Genomic DNA, 16,125 nt, shown 5'->3' with positions numbered 1-16,125 from the left:
AGTCCCTTAATGTGCTGCTCTTGGCTACCATTTATTAAACTCTACTATGCACCAGATTTTTATGTATATTATTAACATTTTAATCCTCACTACAACCTTGCATGATGGATGATTTTATGACCATTTTATATAAAAAGAAATTGAGGCTCAATCATATGAAATAATTTTGCAGAAATCACAAAATTAGTAGATGGTAAGGCTAAGTTTTGAATCCAGACCTCTCCAGTGCTGAAATATATATGATTTTTTTCTCACTAAAGTTGCTTTAAAATCTCATGAACATCCTTATGTTTTCAAAGCCCCTTCACAGGTAGATGTCAAAGCTCCTCACAAGCCTATAAAGGAAGCTAGAACAGGTGGTATTATTATCTGCATTTTACAGATGAGAAAACGGACACTTCCATCTCCTAATGCTGTTGCAAATGTGTTCATCATTTTAACATGCTCAGACATGTCTCTCCCGTTCAAACTTTTCTGTCTAGAATAAAGTTTTCTGGAGAAGGGATAGGTTGGTCAGTGGGCCCCTGTGTTTAAAGACAATGGCACTCCAGGATGGATAAAATTCATTACACCACTGAATGACTGAACAAAGAGGCATCTGTCCATGTCTTTATCTGAGCTTCAGATGCTCTACTGAGGCAGGTACCCAAAAGAGTTTTGAAGTAAAAAGGCAACAAGAAATCCATCTACATGGGGATATATGTATACATATAGCTGATTCACTTTGTCATACAGCAGAAACTAACACAACATTGTAAAGCAATTATATTCCAATAAAGATGTTAAAAAAAAAAAAAAAAGAAATCCATCTAACCTTACTTTCAACCCAGAGCCCCAGCAGGACCCTTGCCCATAATTGACACTGTAGGCTTATTACATGGTTAGAGCAGTGCTTCTCAAATGTGAACATGGGATCTTGTTAAAATGCAGGTTCTGATCCAGTAGGTCTGGGGTGGCACCTAAGAGTCTGCAGGCCTAACAAGTTCCCAAGTGATGCCAAATCTATTGGCCCACGGATGACACTTTAAGTATCAAGGCCTGATCTAACTAAGAGAGCTTGCCAGAAATGCAGACTCTCAGGCCTCTCCCCAGACCTAGTACATCTGAGCCTGAATTTCAACAAAATCTCAGAAGTATATGTTTTAAGGAGTACTGGGTTAGTGGGCTGCCCTACTGGCTGGGAAAGGGGAGGACTAAATAAACTTCCCTTCGTTGTTTTGTCAACAGTTTGCTTCATAAACCTAGTTATCGGCTGAGTGTGTGTATGTGAGAAAAAGAATGAGAGACTCAGTGTTTTGAATACAATTGCCTTGACAGATAGTGACAATGACCAGGTCTCTTGATCTGCATTGATTTGGATAGCACAGCCCCAGAACTCAGGACGTTCCCAGCAAAGACCTTGTCATAAATGCCAGATGGACTATGGCTGCTGCTACTGCCATGGCAGCCTCAGGCACAAAAGCTGCTTTGACTAAATAAAATGTGGGACTAGCAACGACACTGTCGTTATTCTCTGTCTTTGTTCAGTCTCCAGAAAGAAAAGAACAAGTCACCAGCTTTGCTCTGTGGCTAAAAACTATGGCAAATTCTATGTTATGAATAACACCCACTACAATCCTGGTTCTTAAGAAATGTTTGAAGCTAACTGCTCATTCAACCAATAAACCTTCACTAAAGGGCTAGGCACCAAGGACACAAAGTTAATTAAAACTTGGGCCCTGCCTTTGAAAAGTCCACAGCTTGCTGTCTAGTTCTGAGGTCAGTTCATTGGCTTTTGCTTTTTTAGCTACAAAATTAAATGCCCCAACATGGATCATGATGGGATTCCTTCACGGTATTACTCAGGTTAGGAATGAAAAAGACAGTGAAGAGAAAAATTCTCTTAAATTTCAAGTAAACAGCATAAATTGATTCAAATAAACAGCATAAAATTGACAGGCGCTCCATGTGTTCTCCATATTTTCTGCTAAATAGATCAATTATAGCAATAAAACATGTGCACTATAAAAATATGCAGAGAGCATTCAGCTGGGCTGCAAGGGAATGTTGACAAGGTAACTAAGCAACACTGGCAAGAAAAGTTCTTATTTTTCTTTTCCTACTGATGTCTGCTGACTTATTAGTTGAAAAATCAAAGACTCCTCACCAAGGATAAGGAAGAAATGAAACAGCTCTCCCATCCACTCCTGAGATGCGTCCTCTTTAGCTGTGACCACCTCTAGAGACGTTGGAGGTACAGAAGGGCAGGCAGGACAGAAAGTAGAGGGACCAGAGAGATATTAGTCGGGGAAAGGAGGTTTAATGTCTCCTCTGTGGGATGAAGCACTCCTCCTGGCAAGACCAGCTGGCAGGGCAATCCACTACAGGAAGGCCATGAGGAAAATGGGGGCCCCAGAAGGACCCCACATGAGGGAGTCCATGCCATCTTCATTGCTGGGGTCCCAGGAGCTAGGATGGTGCCTGGAACAGAGCCGACTTCACTGAATGTTGGCTGAATGAATGAATAAATGACAGTGAATGAAGAACCCTTTGCATCAAAGTGAAACGACAAAAGTGAAACCAAATTGGACCTCCTACCTTTCATTATTTGGGGACTCCACCTCAAACTGTAAGTTCACTGCCTACGCACTGAGGTCAGATATTTCCAACTGCTGGGCTGTCCTGAAAAGTCAAGACATCTGTCCAACTTCTCTCTCAAATGGGCTGTTCTTTCCCATGTGTTACCTAAAATTCCAGCTCTTCAGAATTAAAGAATAACTCACCTGATTTATTATCTTCCCACTATTTTTTTCGCTTTATGGCTAGAATAGTCCATGGAACCCTCCTCTCACACTCCAAATATTGAATAAAAGTACATTAGGTTTTTATTTTAGAGGAGTGCGTGTGTGTGTGTGTGTGTGTGTGTGTGAATAAATTCAACATCATCTAACCTTCTCAGGCTCCAACAAAAGGATTGTGCCTAAAAAGTGACTCTATCAACCTTTATGTAGTGTTTTACTCCTGCCTAGTCATTAGGTACTGTCTTTGCTCACAAAACAATCCAAAAATTGGAGAGATTCCTGCCTGAGAAGCCATCTTGCCTTTTTCTTTTTTGTGGCCCAACTAATCGACTTCCTCAACTTTGAGCTGCTGTACCGTTGCGTTTTAGACCAGTTGGGAGAGACAGTGCTGCCTCATTTTAATCTTCAAAGGCATGTATGATTTCAGAGCTTTAAAATGCCCAGGTTATTTCTGAACACAGATGAAATCAGTACAAACAGGTGCAGCCTTACAGAAGTCTGTTGCATAACCATCACTCCCCATCAATTTCTAACTCTTCAATATCCATTCAAGTTGCATTTTCATTGTTTCATTTGTATATTTTAGTCACCAGTGTGGACAGTCTAGCATTAAAAATAGGAGTAAATATTCCAAAGAGGAAAATATTGCATGCAAGCTGGTATACTGCAGTGGCAGCAATAGCAGTGATTGATCAATGCACAGGTGTTTACAGCAGAGACCCAAAATGATTCTTCATTTCACAGACTCAGAAACATCACCATTCAGAAGAGGACACTTGATGGTAAGAAAGAGTAAAAAGAGTGGAAGGATAGAAAAGGGTGGGATTTAGGGACTTCCCCGGTGGCGCAGTGGTTAAGCATTTGCCTGCCAAAGCAGGGAACATGGGATCGAGCCCTGGTCCGGGAAGATCCCACATGCTGAGGAGCAACTAAGCCCGTGGCCACAACTACTGAGCCTGCTCTCTAGGGCCTGCGCGCCACAACTACTGAGCCTGCGCGCCACAACTACTGAAGCTTGCGTACCTAGAGCCCGCGCTCTGCAACAGGAGAAGCCACCACAATAAGAAGCCCGCGCACTGCAACAAAGATTATTCTCCACTCGCTGCAACTAGAGGAAGGCTGTGCACAGCAATGAAGACCCAACACAGCCAAAAATAAATAAATACATAAATTTCTTAAAAAGAAAAAAAAAGAAAGAGAAGAAAAGGGTGGGATTCACTTGGTGTGGTTAAATTTACCATATACTCACACTGTGCTGAAGAAAAGACAGACTTTTAAAAACATATTTTCTTAAAGAGAATAAAGGTCTCTTAAATAAAGTCCTTCCTGAGCCCAGTAGAGACTGGCTTAGATTCCCAGTAATGAGGGAGATGGCAAATCTTTGGTTCTACCTTGCATAGGGTTGATTCAATCTTACCACAGTTTTAAAAATAAATAGTGAGGGCTTCCCTGGTGGCGCAGTGGTTGAGAGTCCGCCTGCCGATGCAGGGGACACGGGTTCGTGCCCCGGTCCCGGAAGATCCCGCATGCCGCGGAGCGGCTGGGCCCGCGAGCCATGGCCACGGAGCCTGTGTGTCCGGAGCCTGTGCTCCGCAGCGGGAGAGGCCACAGCAGTGAGAGGCCCGCGTACAGCCAAAAAAAAAAAATATATAGTGAAAGCAAAATTATTGCAAGATAAATGCTCAGTTGACCCATTTAATATTCATGAAAGGCATCCTAATTATTTTAATAATTTTTAAAAGAAAAATACTTCTCCAAGTTAGTAACCACTTGCTCTCTATTATTTCCAAATCTTTCGCCTAGCTAGAGAATATTTTTGTGGTTAGAAAAAAATCCTTATGATTTGAGACCATAATACTTAGGCAGGTGCCAGTAGAGAAATGGAGGATGAGGAGGTAACTACAGGTAGAGCTAATTTAATTGCTGAAATTAAAAAAATAAGGCAGATAAAAAATGTATTTTTACTTTTTAAAGCAAAGGTGTATACCAGCTGGTGTGATGTCACTCAGAACCTCCATCGGATACTGGGATAAAGGTCATTGTCAATTACCATTTCCTTCTTTCTCTTTGAGACAGGATATGCCAATTCTTTCTTGGAAAAGTCTTGCTTTAAAGGGAAAACATTCAAATTCAAGGAAGTTGGTTCCTGTAACTATCAACAGACTTATTTACTTTTAGACACTCTAAGTGACTTTGAGTCTCAGAGTCTGGAAAATTTTTATCCCTGGCACTATGGAAATTTATGTATGACATCTGGAACCACTGCAAGAGATCTTTGAAGGGGGTTAGAGAACACAAAATGCACTAGAAGACTGGAAATTGGAAAATACATTTCTAATTTTCAAAAGAATACTATTTTAAGCTTGGTGGGATGGGTAAAACTAACACCAACTGCAGGCAAAATTTGGAGGCAATATAGCCCAGTAGCTAAGAACACAGCATCTGCAGGGTTGCTGTGGGAATTCCAGAGGGCATATTGGTTAAATGTTTGGAACACAGCAGGCACTAAGTAACGTGGCTGCTGCTATCATCGTCATCATCCTTTGAATCCTGTTATGACTCAAGTTTTAACAGAGACTCAGATTCCTGAGATAGCAAACAGCCAATTAGAATGTTAGAATGGTTAAAAGTCTACTCAACCTAATTGCATAATAGTAACAATAACTAACATTTATTTATTTTAACAGAAAATTATGAGTTAGGTATTATTGTCCCCATTTTATACTCAGGGAAACTTGAGATACAGTGAGAGTAAAACTCGTCCCAGGTCATAGGAACAGTAAGTAGCCAAGCTGACTCCAAAACTCTCAACCCTAATTTAGACTGCCTCTCTAGACAGGTAGCTCACAAAAAAGACCAGAGGAACTTCTAGGGCACATCTAAGGGGGTTAGGGAAGAGGATGGGAGAAACACAGACCTAGCCCTATGTACACGGTCATGTGCCACCCCCCAATGATACATATTTCTTGAACTTTTGTGGTCTGGAGTCAGGTCCTGGCAATGACTCTGACTGGCTACATCTTTGGACAAGACACCCTTTATAAGCCTCAGTTTTGTTTTCTTTAAAAATAAAGGTAAGGGCTTCCCTGGTGGCGCAGTGGTTAAGAATCCGCCTGCCAATACAGCGGACATGGGTTCGAGCCCTGGTCTGGGAACATCCCACATGCCACAAAGCAACTAAGCCCGTGCACCACAACTACTGATGCTGCGCTCTAGAGCCCTCAAACCACAACTACTGAGCCCACACGCTGCATCTACTGAAGCCCGCATGCCTACAGCCCGTTCTCCGCAACAAGAGAAGCCACCACAATGAGAAGCCCGCGCACCGCAACAAAGAGTAGCCCCCGCTCATGGCAACTAAAGAAAGCCGGCGCACAGCAACGAAGACCCAACGCAGCCAAAAGTAAATAAATAAAATAAATTAAAAAAAATAAAGGTAAGCACCTGGTGCTTACCTCTCAAGGTTACTGTGAGAATTAAAAGAGATATCTCCTGTGGAAGCACTTCATTAGTAGAAAACCATTATATCATTACTGACATGGTGACTTCTGACGTAACAACAGGAAATGATATGAGTAATGGAAAATGATTCAGTTCGATGCAAGTGTGTGTTTATGAGTCAGGGGAAGGGGTGGCAATGGGAGCCCTGCGTATGAGGAAAGAAATCAAATGCTTCCTTCTTGCTTCATACGGATGGACTTCTAATTCTCAGGAAAAAAGGAAATAATATTAATCTAAGTGATTTGATAATGAGTCAAGATTCCTCAATATTGCACTTCCCTGAGGGCACAGTGGTTAAGGATCCGCCAGTGCAGGAGTCTCAGGTTCGAGCCCTGGTCCGGGAAGATCCCGCGTGCCACGGAGCAACTAAGCCCATGCACCACAACTACTGAGCCTGCGCTCTAGAGCCCCCGAGCCACAACTACTGAAGCCCACTCACCTAGAGACCGTGCTCTGCAACAAGAAAAGCTACTGCAATGAGAAGCCTGCGCACCGCAACGAAGGTCAGTCCCCGCTCGCCGCGACTAGAAGCAAGCCCGCGCACAGCTAGGAAGACCCAACGCAGCCAAAAATAAAACAAATAAAACATTAAAAAAAAAGATTCCCTACTACTTATAACATACTTAGCTTAATATTGTGAAGAAGCTCTAGTATTTCTGCATGTAATAAAATCTAGTGCAATATTATTTCATGAATTTTGATATACCAGGGCAAATTACATGCTGCATACCCTCCCATTAATCTCTCAAACACTTGTTTTGAATGGAATATAAAAGTTTCTCATTAAAAATTTTTAAATGCTTTACATTGAATACAGTACGTTTGGTTTTAACCCAGCTATGATTTCTGTGTGTTGGTAACAGAATAGCTTTCTCAACTGATTAGAACGTTACTCCTGTTATCAAACAGTGTTCCAGCTGGAGGATTTAGGCTGCATCCCCAGAAACTCTCTAGAGAGAAAAGACAAACATCTACCTGGGAGCTTTTCAACTCGAGAGGGGAAACAGATGGACAGGAGGATAATGCTGCGATAACACGGAGACAAATAATTAATGATGCTATATCCTCTCTGCCTTCTTGAACACATCCACAACTAAAAAAGAGGCTTGAAATAAAACTGAATCAAACAAGTGATTGTAAACGATGTGGCCACCTGGAGGACTGCACAGAGCCCTACCTTTAGAGTCCGAAAGACGTGGGCTTGAGTCCAGACTCTGCCCCTTAACGAGCTACTCTCCTGGGATAAACCCTCCCTCTTTGTGCTTCAATTTCTTCTTTGGTTAAATGAGGGTACTAACGCAATATCACAGCGTGTTTGGGGGATAAGGGAGACAGTGTGAGTAAAGATAGACAAATTTCAAATGTTACATTTATTAACCCAGATTTCTCATAGTATTGGATTTCAAGTGGCTTCATGATCAATAGGGGTCCCAAGCATAACCTGGGCTGTTCTTTGACATCTTCTCCATAAGACATGACCTTCAAAACTGTACAAAATCTTGGAAAGTTTGAAGGAGAGATCCATTTCCCCATTCTTGGTTTTTATCAGGAAGAATTTCCCCTAAGGATACAACTGGCCTTTCTCTGTTCTTGTACCAACGTTACCCCAGGGGAAGTGGAGGTACTAACTCATGTAACTGGTGAATTTGAGAAGAATCAACTGGCCACATGCTCAGCTGGCTCAGCCTTCCCTCCTGAGAGATGCCTGCCCTCAGGCAGTGTGCTATTTGCTGCTTCCCCAAAGCCCCTTGTCTCCAGTGCTGCATGGGAAAAGGGGGGTAAATCTATAGGGTTTTGATGTAAGCAAACAAATTTCACTAACAGACCTACAGCTACATCCTATAAGCAGTAAGGCCGATCTGTTGTTGCTTCAATCAATTTCTGCAGAAGTCATTTAGAGAAAACTGGTAGTATTTGTTTCGAGGGCCCTCATGGAGATCCCAATGTCATGTTGTGCCCACAAGCTTGCCTATGCAAACGTAGCTGTTTTTTAGTAGAGCTGCAGTACGACATCAATTCAAGGACGGCCCTGTTTAAGACATACCTTATTTATCTGCAGAAGGTCTGTGTCTGCACACCAGGCATCAGTCTCCTCAAGGGTTGACTCAGACAAGAGAGACCACCCATCACAGGGATCATCTCTCCCACATACTGTGCAGCCACAGCCATGGACAGTGAGAATGCTAACAGAGGAACCTCTCATCTGTGAGGTGTTTCTAAACTTTCCACAACAGTCAGTGAGTACCGGGCGTGACAGCCCCAGGTTGAAGGTGGCTACCATCCAGGAACAGTATATGGCCAGCCTTCTCCATGGGGAATCTAAACATCTCCACCCAGATAAGGCTTCTCCCTTGCCCAGCCTCAGGGCCTCAACCTCTGGTATAGTAAAGGCAAAGAGGTAGAGAGGAAGGAAGAAAGGGGTGGCTCACCATCTCTGTCCTGTGACTTCTGCATCTTGTACCCACCTCTCTCTCACACTCACACGGTAACCTCACACTACACTGCATCCCTGTGTTCACACATCTGGCCCTTCCATCCGTCTGGGAGGGCTAGGATCTCACCCTAGACTTCATCACAGCACGAGGACCTAGCGCAGGACGGGGCACAAACAGAAACTCAGTAAGTTGTGTGGTTGAACTGTGTGTCTAAATTATTGCTAATCAAATGGTGCACAGATACAACAGTTCCTTCTCCAGGTGAGAGGGCCACGCTCCCAGAATCATGATGAGAGGATGATCGACAAGAGAAACCTTTTCAGAAAACAGATACTTCATTCAAAGATCAATAGCAGCTACTAGATGTGCAGTTCCCCAGGCCAATCTAAACTGTGCCCACGTTTTCATTTTCCAGCATCCACCGAAAAGTCAGCTCCTTTGGAAGGATGCCCAGCCTTAAAAGAATGTTTCAAAACTCGTTGTCGATCTCTGTAACCATCTTCACATGGTGCTGCAAAGGCCTTTACCTGTGTGCTTTGTTTAAAAACAAAGTTTAAAAAATATACCTCAAAGGAAAAATGATGGGGAAGACAGGAGGGCAAGCAGCTTGCGGAGTTTTTTTTTTTTTTGAATATAAGAAGAAAACGTATCGCATCACCTCCTTTGGTGCCAACTCTACTTCTGTGACTTTGGTGACCATCCCCAAGCTTCTGCCTCTGCTGCATCCACCCTTTGCTGCCCTTCACAGCGGGACGTGGCAGCAGGCATCCTGGCCCCTCAACTGTGTCCTTAGATCATCCTGCACAACACCTTAAACTCATGCTCCTCAAGCCATGACCCTGCCACCCACCCCACGCATATGCTGGGGAGGCCTGCGAGCGAGATCACTGCTGGGAGGTTTCACAGCGGGAAGAAGTCTCGAAAATCACTTAACTCAATTCAACCTCTTAATGTATTAAACACAAAAACAGAAACAAACACACCTAATGCCCAGAAAAGTGAGGAGAGGCCCACACCTACAACAGACTGGAACTGAAACAAAGCCTCAACTTTGGTGCCAGTGTTCTTTCCACTAAGGCAGGAATCTCTTAAATGTTTATGCAGACCTGACACCTAGCTGCCCTTCCAAACTGTCCCCAAGTTCACAATAACTATCTCTTTCAACACTACAACACAAACCATATACATATATATATACATATATATATATATACACACATTATATATATACATATATACCCATACACATGTATATGTTTTTATGTATAGATAGTATATATACATGTGTGTATATATAATATATACATGTGTATGTATATATTATACATATAGTTTTTTTAACTCCCCTGGTAGTTATTAAGTCTTTTTTTTTTTTTTTTAGCAACAAAGACTTTTTTCCCCACATGAAGTCTTATGCAGGACACAATTATATAAAAATAGAGAAAAATTCTCTCTTCTTCAGTTGAAGCAGGGAAAAGAACCCTCACTCTTAGTCTACCCACCCTCAACAAGCCCTGAAGGACCTTCAGGTGTGGCTCTATGAATCCGATGACTCACCTGACCCCTAATGCCCACCGCACTTGTCAGGGACTAAATTTCTGCCCCAGTCCTCTCCTAGGCTTGCCCACCTGCAGTCAGCCTTCAGCCTGCAAGGCCCGGACATCTGTCACCCCTCCGAGCAGCCTCTCCTGACTACACTGTTAGAACTGACTCTTGTTACTCCTTTGCTCCCAAAGCTTTGAATGTGTAACTGTTGCTCTGTGCCAAACAGTCTGGACCATTCGTTATTCTCACACCTCACCCCCACCTCCCCGCCCATCTACCATGAGGGCCCACCCACCCATCTGGCAGGCCCTGCAGGTTCATCAAGACAAGTTTCAAACCCAAGCGGCCACGCCACGGAAGGCTCAGCCCACCCCTTTGCCTCCTCTCCTGACCCTTCCCAGATCAGACTTTTGTTTCTGCTCATCCTATTTTTTTTGCTGTGGGAATTTTTTCCCTTTGTTTATGTATTTATTTTTATTGAAGTACAGTTGCTGTACAATATTACATAAGTTACAGATGTATAATATAGTGATTCACAGTTTTTAAGGGTTATACTCCATTTATAGTTATTATAAAATATTGGCTATATTCCCCATGTGGTACAATATATCCTTATAGCTTATTTTATACCTAATAGTTTATACCTCTTACTCCCCTCCCCCTGTATTGCCCCTCCCCCTCTATTGCGCTCATTTTGGACACTTGATTCTCAACCAATGTTTATGGATTTGACTGGCTTTTCTGTGTTCTCCACTGTTCCCCTGCACTGCCTCCCATTTGTTCTTTTTCTCTTTCATTTTTCCCCTCTTGAGCCCTGGGGACTCTGGTAGAGGTGGGTGACTGCTGAAGAAGAAAATATGACCCCTACTTGCCCAGAACCATCTGTCCACTGACTCTTCAGTTCTCCCTGGGCCTCCTGGGCACCCTCAGAAATGAACAGGAAGACCAAGATAACCCTGGGTGCTTGTTTAAAATGCAGACCCTCGGGTCCCACCCCTCACTTTGCATATACTGACTGATGCACTTCAGTGTTTGAGAACTCCCTGAGCTGGGGAGTTTCACACACTAGGCCTGGCTTACCATGGAGTCCACATGGGTCAACAGCCATTTATTGAGGAGAATGGGTAGGACAGAAATGTGGTCACCTGAAGCACTGAAGGTCCAGCAATAAGAGCGACAGTAAAAGTCCTTAGGGGAAAGGAGGGCTAGCTGAAATCACACTGAGCACGGAGAGCGCGGCTCTCCCCCTGACTGGTCCACCAGCTACACCACTGATGGCGAGCCTGCTCAGATTCACCACCTCCTGTGTTCTGTGTCTATGGGCCCCCGTATGGTACAGACTGGTGGTGAAGTCAGTGAGTCTGAGATCAGACTGCTGGGTTTGACTCCCAGGACTATCATTTTCAGAGCTTTGGGCTCTTGAGCTTATTATATAACATTGCTAAACTTCAGTTTCATAAAATTATCTATTTCTTATTATATATATATATATATATATATATTCTATTGTATCTATTATCTATTTTCTATCTAGTGTTGTTATGAGAGCTAAATGACATTATCCAAAGAAAGCATTTGACCCAGCACCAGGCACAAGGTAAGTCTGTAATAAGCACTAGCTTTTAATTCTTATCATTAACATAACGCTTTCTTGACCTCATTCATATAGACATGTGTCCCCACTTCTGGACAGCAAACTCCATAGGCTTTCCACCTTCCTTCTCTTATAAACACACTCTTACTAGATTACACCTCGAAGGATCGTGGTGGTAATGGAATAAGACAGGAGGTGAAAAGATGTCTGAAGTGGGTCTAGCACACCGTAGGCACTCAGTAATGGCAGTGGCTATTGAAAAGGCTGACCCACCTTGACCAGTTCTGGAAGCGAGGGACAGCAGGAACTTCCTCCTCAGGTCTGATGCTCTGACACCTCCTTCCACTCACTAGGCACAGGAGCCTTTCAGGAGGGCAGGAGCCCTGTTCAGGAGGCTTCTCCAGGGACCACATGGAGAAAGCGGCCAGAAAGCCTGTGTTGATTGGACATTTATGCCTATTAAGATAGGAATTCGAACTCTCTCAGGGCAGTACCAGAAAAACTCATCCTGAGTCCAGGGGTGCTGTTTCAATACCAAGTATCTTAATTCTGACTTTCTTATGTAACCATAATGTGTAGACTTGCCAACAATATAAAAATAGAAGACAACCCCCAAAAAAAATCAAAAGAAAAAAATCGTCTTGAAGTTTCTAAACCAACTTGCATGGAAACAGTTACCCCACAAAAGGGTGACGGGTATAAATTTTTTCATTCATTTAGGAGAGTGGTTTTTGTTCTTCCTGTTTTATTTTTTGGGTAGGTTTATTTATTTTTCCCACACTATTCTTTAATGACAAGTGAGGGTGACACCACTCTTCTTGAAAACAATGAAAGCGCAGGTTTAAAAAAAAAAAAAAAGCCCTTAAAAACCTCCAAAGGCATGGGAACTTTTGCTCGGAGACGTGTGCTGCTCAGGCCAACTGCGGAAAACAAAGGCCTTGAGCCAAATGCCTGCGGTGAGGACTTGCTTTATTTCTGGTCCAAGCACAGAGGCCAAGAAGCCACATCCACTGACTCCTTTTTCATTTAAGATTCTACATTCACCAGTATGTCTCGTTGAGAAACCCTCCATTAGAGGTTTCCTCTATTTGTTCAAAGAAAGAAGAGGAAAAACAGAAACACAGCCACCACTCCTAGAAAAACAGCACCCGCCTACCGCCCAGCAAGAGACCAAAACAGGTGTTTGATACTATTGCCTTAGACTGCATTTTATTTTCTTTAAACTGCGTTTTATACTTAAGGAAAAAAAAAAACAGCCAAAAGCAGCTCCCTGAGTTTAAACAGTTTTTGATTTTACGTAAGAGCTAAATGACTCAAACTCCTTTTGGAAGAAGGTGATGTAGCAATCTATAAAAACCCTGATAAGCATAACCACAAACATTTCTCCCACTAATTTTAGTCAATTAAAAAATATATAGTAAGTCTTGAAGCCTCTTCAATAAGTGGTGCTGGGAAAACTGGACAGCTACATGTAAAACAATGAAATTAAAACACTCCCTAACACCATACACAAAAGTAAACTCAAAATGGATTAAAGACCTAAATAAAGCCAGACACTATAAAACTCTTAGAGGAAAACATAGGCAGAACACCCGATGACATAAATCACAGCAAGATCTTTTTTGACCCACCTCCTAGAGAAATGGAAATAAAAACAAAAATAAACGAATGGGACCTAATGAAACTTAAAAACTTTTGCACAGCAAAGGAAACCAAAAACAAGATGAAAAGACAACCCTCAGAATGGGAGAAAATATTTGCAAATAAAGCAACTGACAAAGGATTAACCTCCAAAATTTACAAGCAGCTCATGCAGCTCAATACCAAAAAAACAAACAACCCAATCCAAAACTGGGCAGAAGACCTAAACAGACATTTCTCCAAAGAAGATATACAGATTGCCAACAAACACATGAAAGAATGCTCAACATCATTAATCATTAGAGAAATGCAAACCAAAACTACAATGAGATATCATCTCACACCAGTCAGAACGGCCATCATCAAAAAATCTAGAAAAAAAAAAATCTAGAAACAATAAATGCTGGAGAGGCTGTGGAGAAAAGGGAACCCTCTTGCACTGTTGGTAGGAATGTAAATTAGTACAGCCACTATGGAGAACAGTATGGAGGTTTCCTCATAAAACTAAAAATAGAACTACCATATGACCCAGCAACCCCACTACTGGGCATATACCCTGAGAAAACCATAATTCAAAAAGAGTCATGTACCACAACGTTCACTGTAGCTCTATTTACAATAGCCAGGACATGGAAGCAACCTAAGTGTCCATCGACAGATGAATGGATAAAGAAGATGTAGCACATATATATAGTGGAATATTACTGGGCCATAAAAAGAAACGAAATTGAGTTATTTGTAGTGAGGTGGATGGACCTAGAGTCTGTCATACAGAGTGAAGTAAGTCAGAAACAGAAAAACAAATACCGTATGCTAACACATATATCTGGAATCTAAAAAAAAAAAAAAGGTACTGATGAACCTAGGGGCAGGACAGGAATAAAGACATAGACGTAGAGAATGGACTTGAGGACACAGGGAGGTGGGAAGGGTAAGCTGGGACGAAGTGAGAGAGTGGCATGGACATATATACACTACCAAATGTGAAATAGATTGCTAGTGGGAAGCAGCTGCGTAGCACAGGGAGATCAGCTCGGTGCTTTGTGACCACCTAGAGGGGTGGGAGAGGGAGGGTGGGAGGGAGACACAAGAGGGAAGAGATACGGGGATATATGTATATGTATAGCTGATTCACTTTGTTATAAAGCAGAAACTAACACACCATTGTAAAGCAATTATGCTCTAATAAAGATGTTAAATATATATATATATATATAAAAGTCTTAATATAGTCAAAGACTGAAAAATGGAGTTCCACAAAAAGAAGACTGTCACATTAAAAAAGGAAACACATCTGACAGCCACTTCAGCACATCTTAAACGCAGATTTTTACATAACTGATCAAGATAGAAACCGTTGGCAAGTATTTATATTTTAAATCACAAGATGGCTGGTCCCAACCCTAGAAACTGAGAGTGATACGCAATGAGCCGGGCCTAATTTCCTCTCCCCTAATTTGCCTGAACCCAGCGGAGTTTCTAGAAAAAGACAAAACCTGACAGAGCAGGGCAAGGATGGCCAAGGAGCCCTGATTTTCTTCAGTTTGAAAGGCCGCTCCACTCGGGTTCTCATTTCTGCAGGGAGTGCAATCCGCAGGACCGGGCTCGCTGTACCGAGTCAACCACACGTTTTTCTCATCTCGCGGAGTGATCTTGGGAAATGTGATCACATCCTGCGCAGGCGCCTGGGGGGAGGGCAGAGGGGCAGGGCAGTTGCCCCAGCACTAGGAGTCGCTCCAAGTTTGTTAAGCTTTGCTCGTGCGGCACCGGGCTCGCAGGAGGGCCCAGACAGGAAGGAGGCAGGGCTTTGGCTCTCAATTTGTCCAGTATGAGAAGCTTTCCAAGCGGGCAGCGCAAGCAGAGATGGAGTTGCTGCCCTGAGAGCTAGGTCCCTAAACTGTTCTACATCCAAAGAGGGCCTCGTGGCTTGTGGGGACCTGAAAGTGGAAAGTCAGGCCGGAGCATGGGGAATTCCAGTCCCTTCTCCAGCCAAGGGGCTAACCACAAACAGGGAAGGTCAATGATGGCCCCATCAAGATGTTCCCTAACACCATCAGAGGTCTGGTACTTCCCCCAGCTCCGCACCCCAGCCCACCTTGCTCACAGGAGGAAGGCACCTCCGCATGCATTTGGGAACCTGCCAAGAGAACCTAAGCTTTCCACGGGGGCACCCGCCCTGATGGCAGCCATCCACACCTGGAACACCTTTGTTTGGTCTTTATAATAGTCTCAGTTTAGAATGTACTTAATTTTATAAAGCCACCTAAAATTGTGTGGGAAGGAGATAAAGCAATTCTCCTGATATCCACTTTCCCTCTAACCTATCCAAGTAAACATAAGAGGGTCCTTTTAAGTAAAGGTGCTTTCGGACTAATGAAGAAATAAATGTACACCTCATCATTCCATGGCCTACCAGAAACTCCGGAGGACAGAGGAGTTAGAAGAAATGATTCAAGTGGAGTTTCCGTAGTCCTCATTGGCCCCATCAACCCTCCCCTTGTCTATCACTTTTTCATCTCTCTCACCAAGGCTGGCTGAAAAAAACCTCACTCAAGCCAGCAAACAAGTGAAGGCAATGACGTTTTTCAATGGCAGCATACCCAGGTCATCATACCCTAGACTAGTTGCC

The sequence above is a fragment of the Mesoplodon bidens genome (assembly GCF_964165515.1).
Source record: "Mesoplodon bidens genome assembly, chromosome: 6".
Classification (NCBI taxonomy): Eukaryota; Metazoa; Chordata; class Mammalia; order Artiodactyla; family Ziphiidae; genus Mesoplodon; species Mesoplodon bidens.
The sequence above is the reverse complement of the archived record's forward strand: the minus strand, read 5'-3'. Positions refer to the sequence as shown.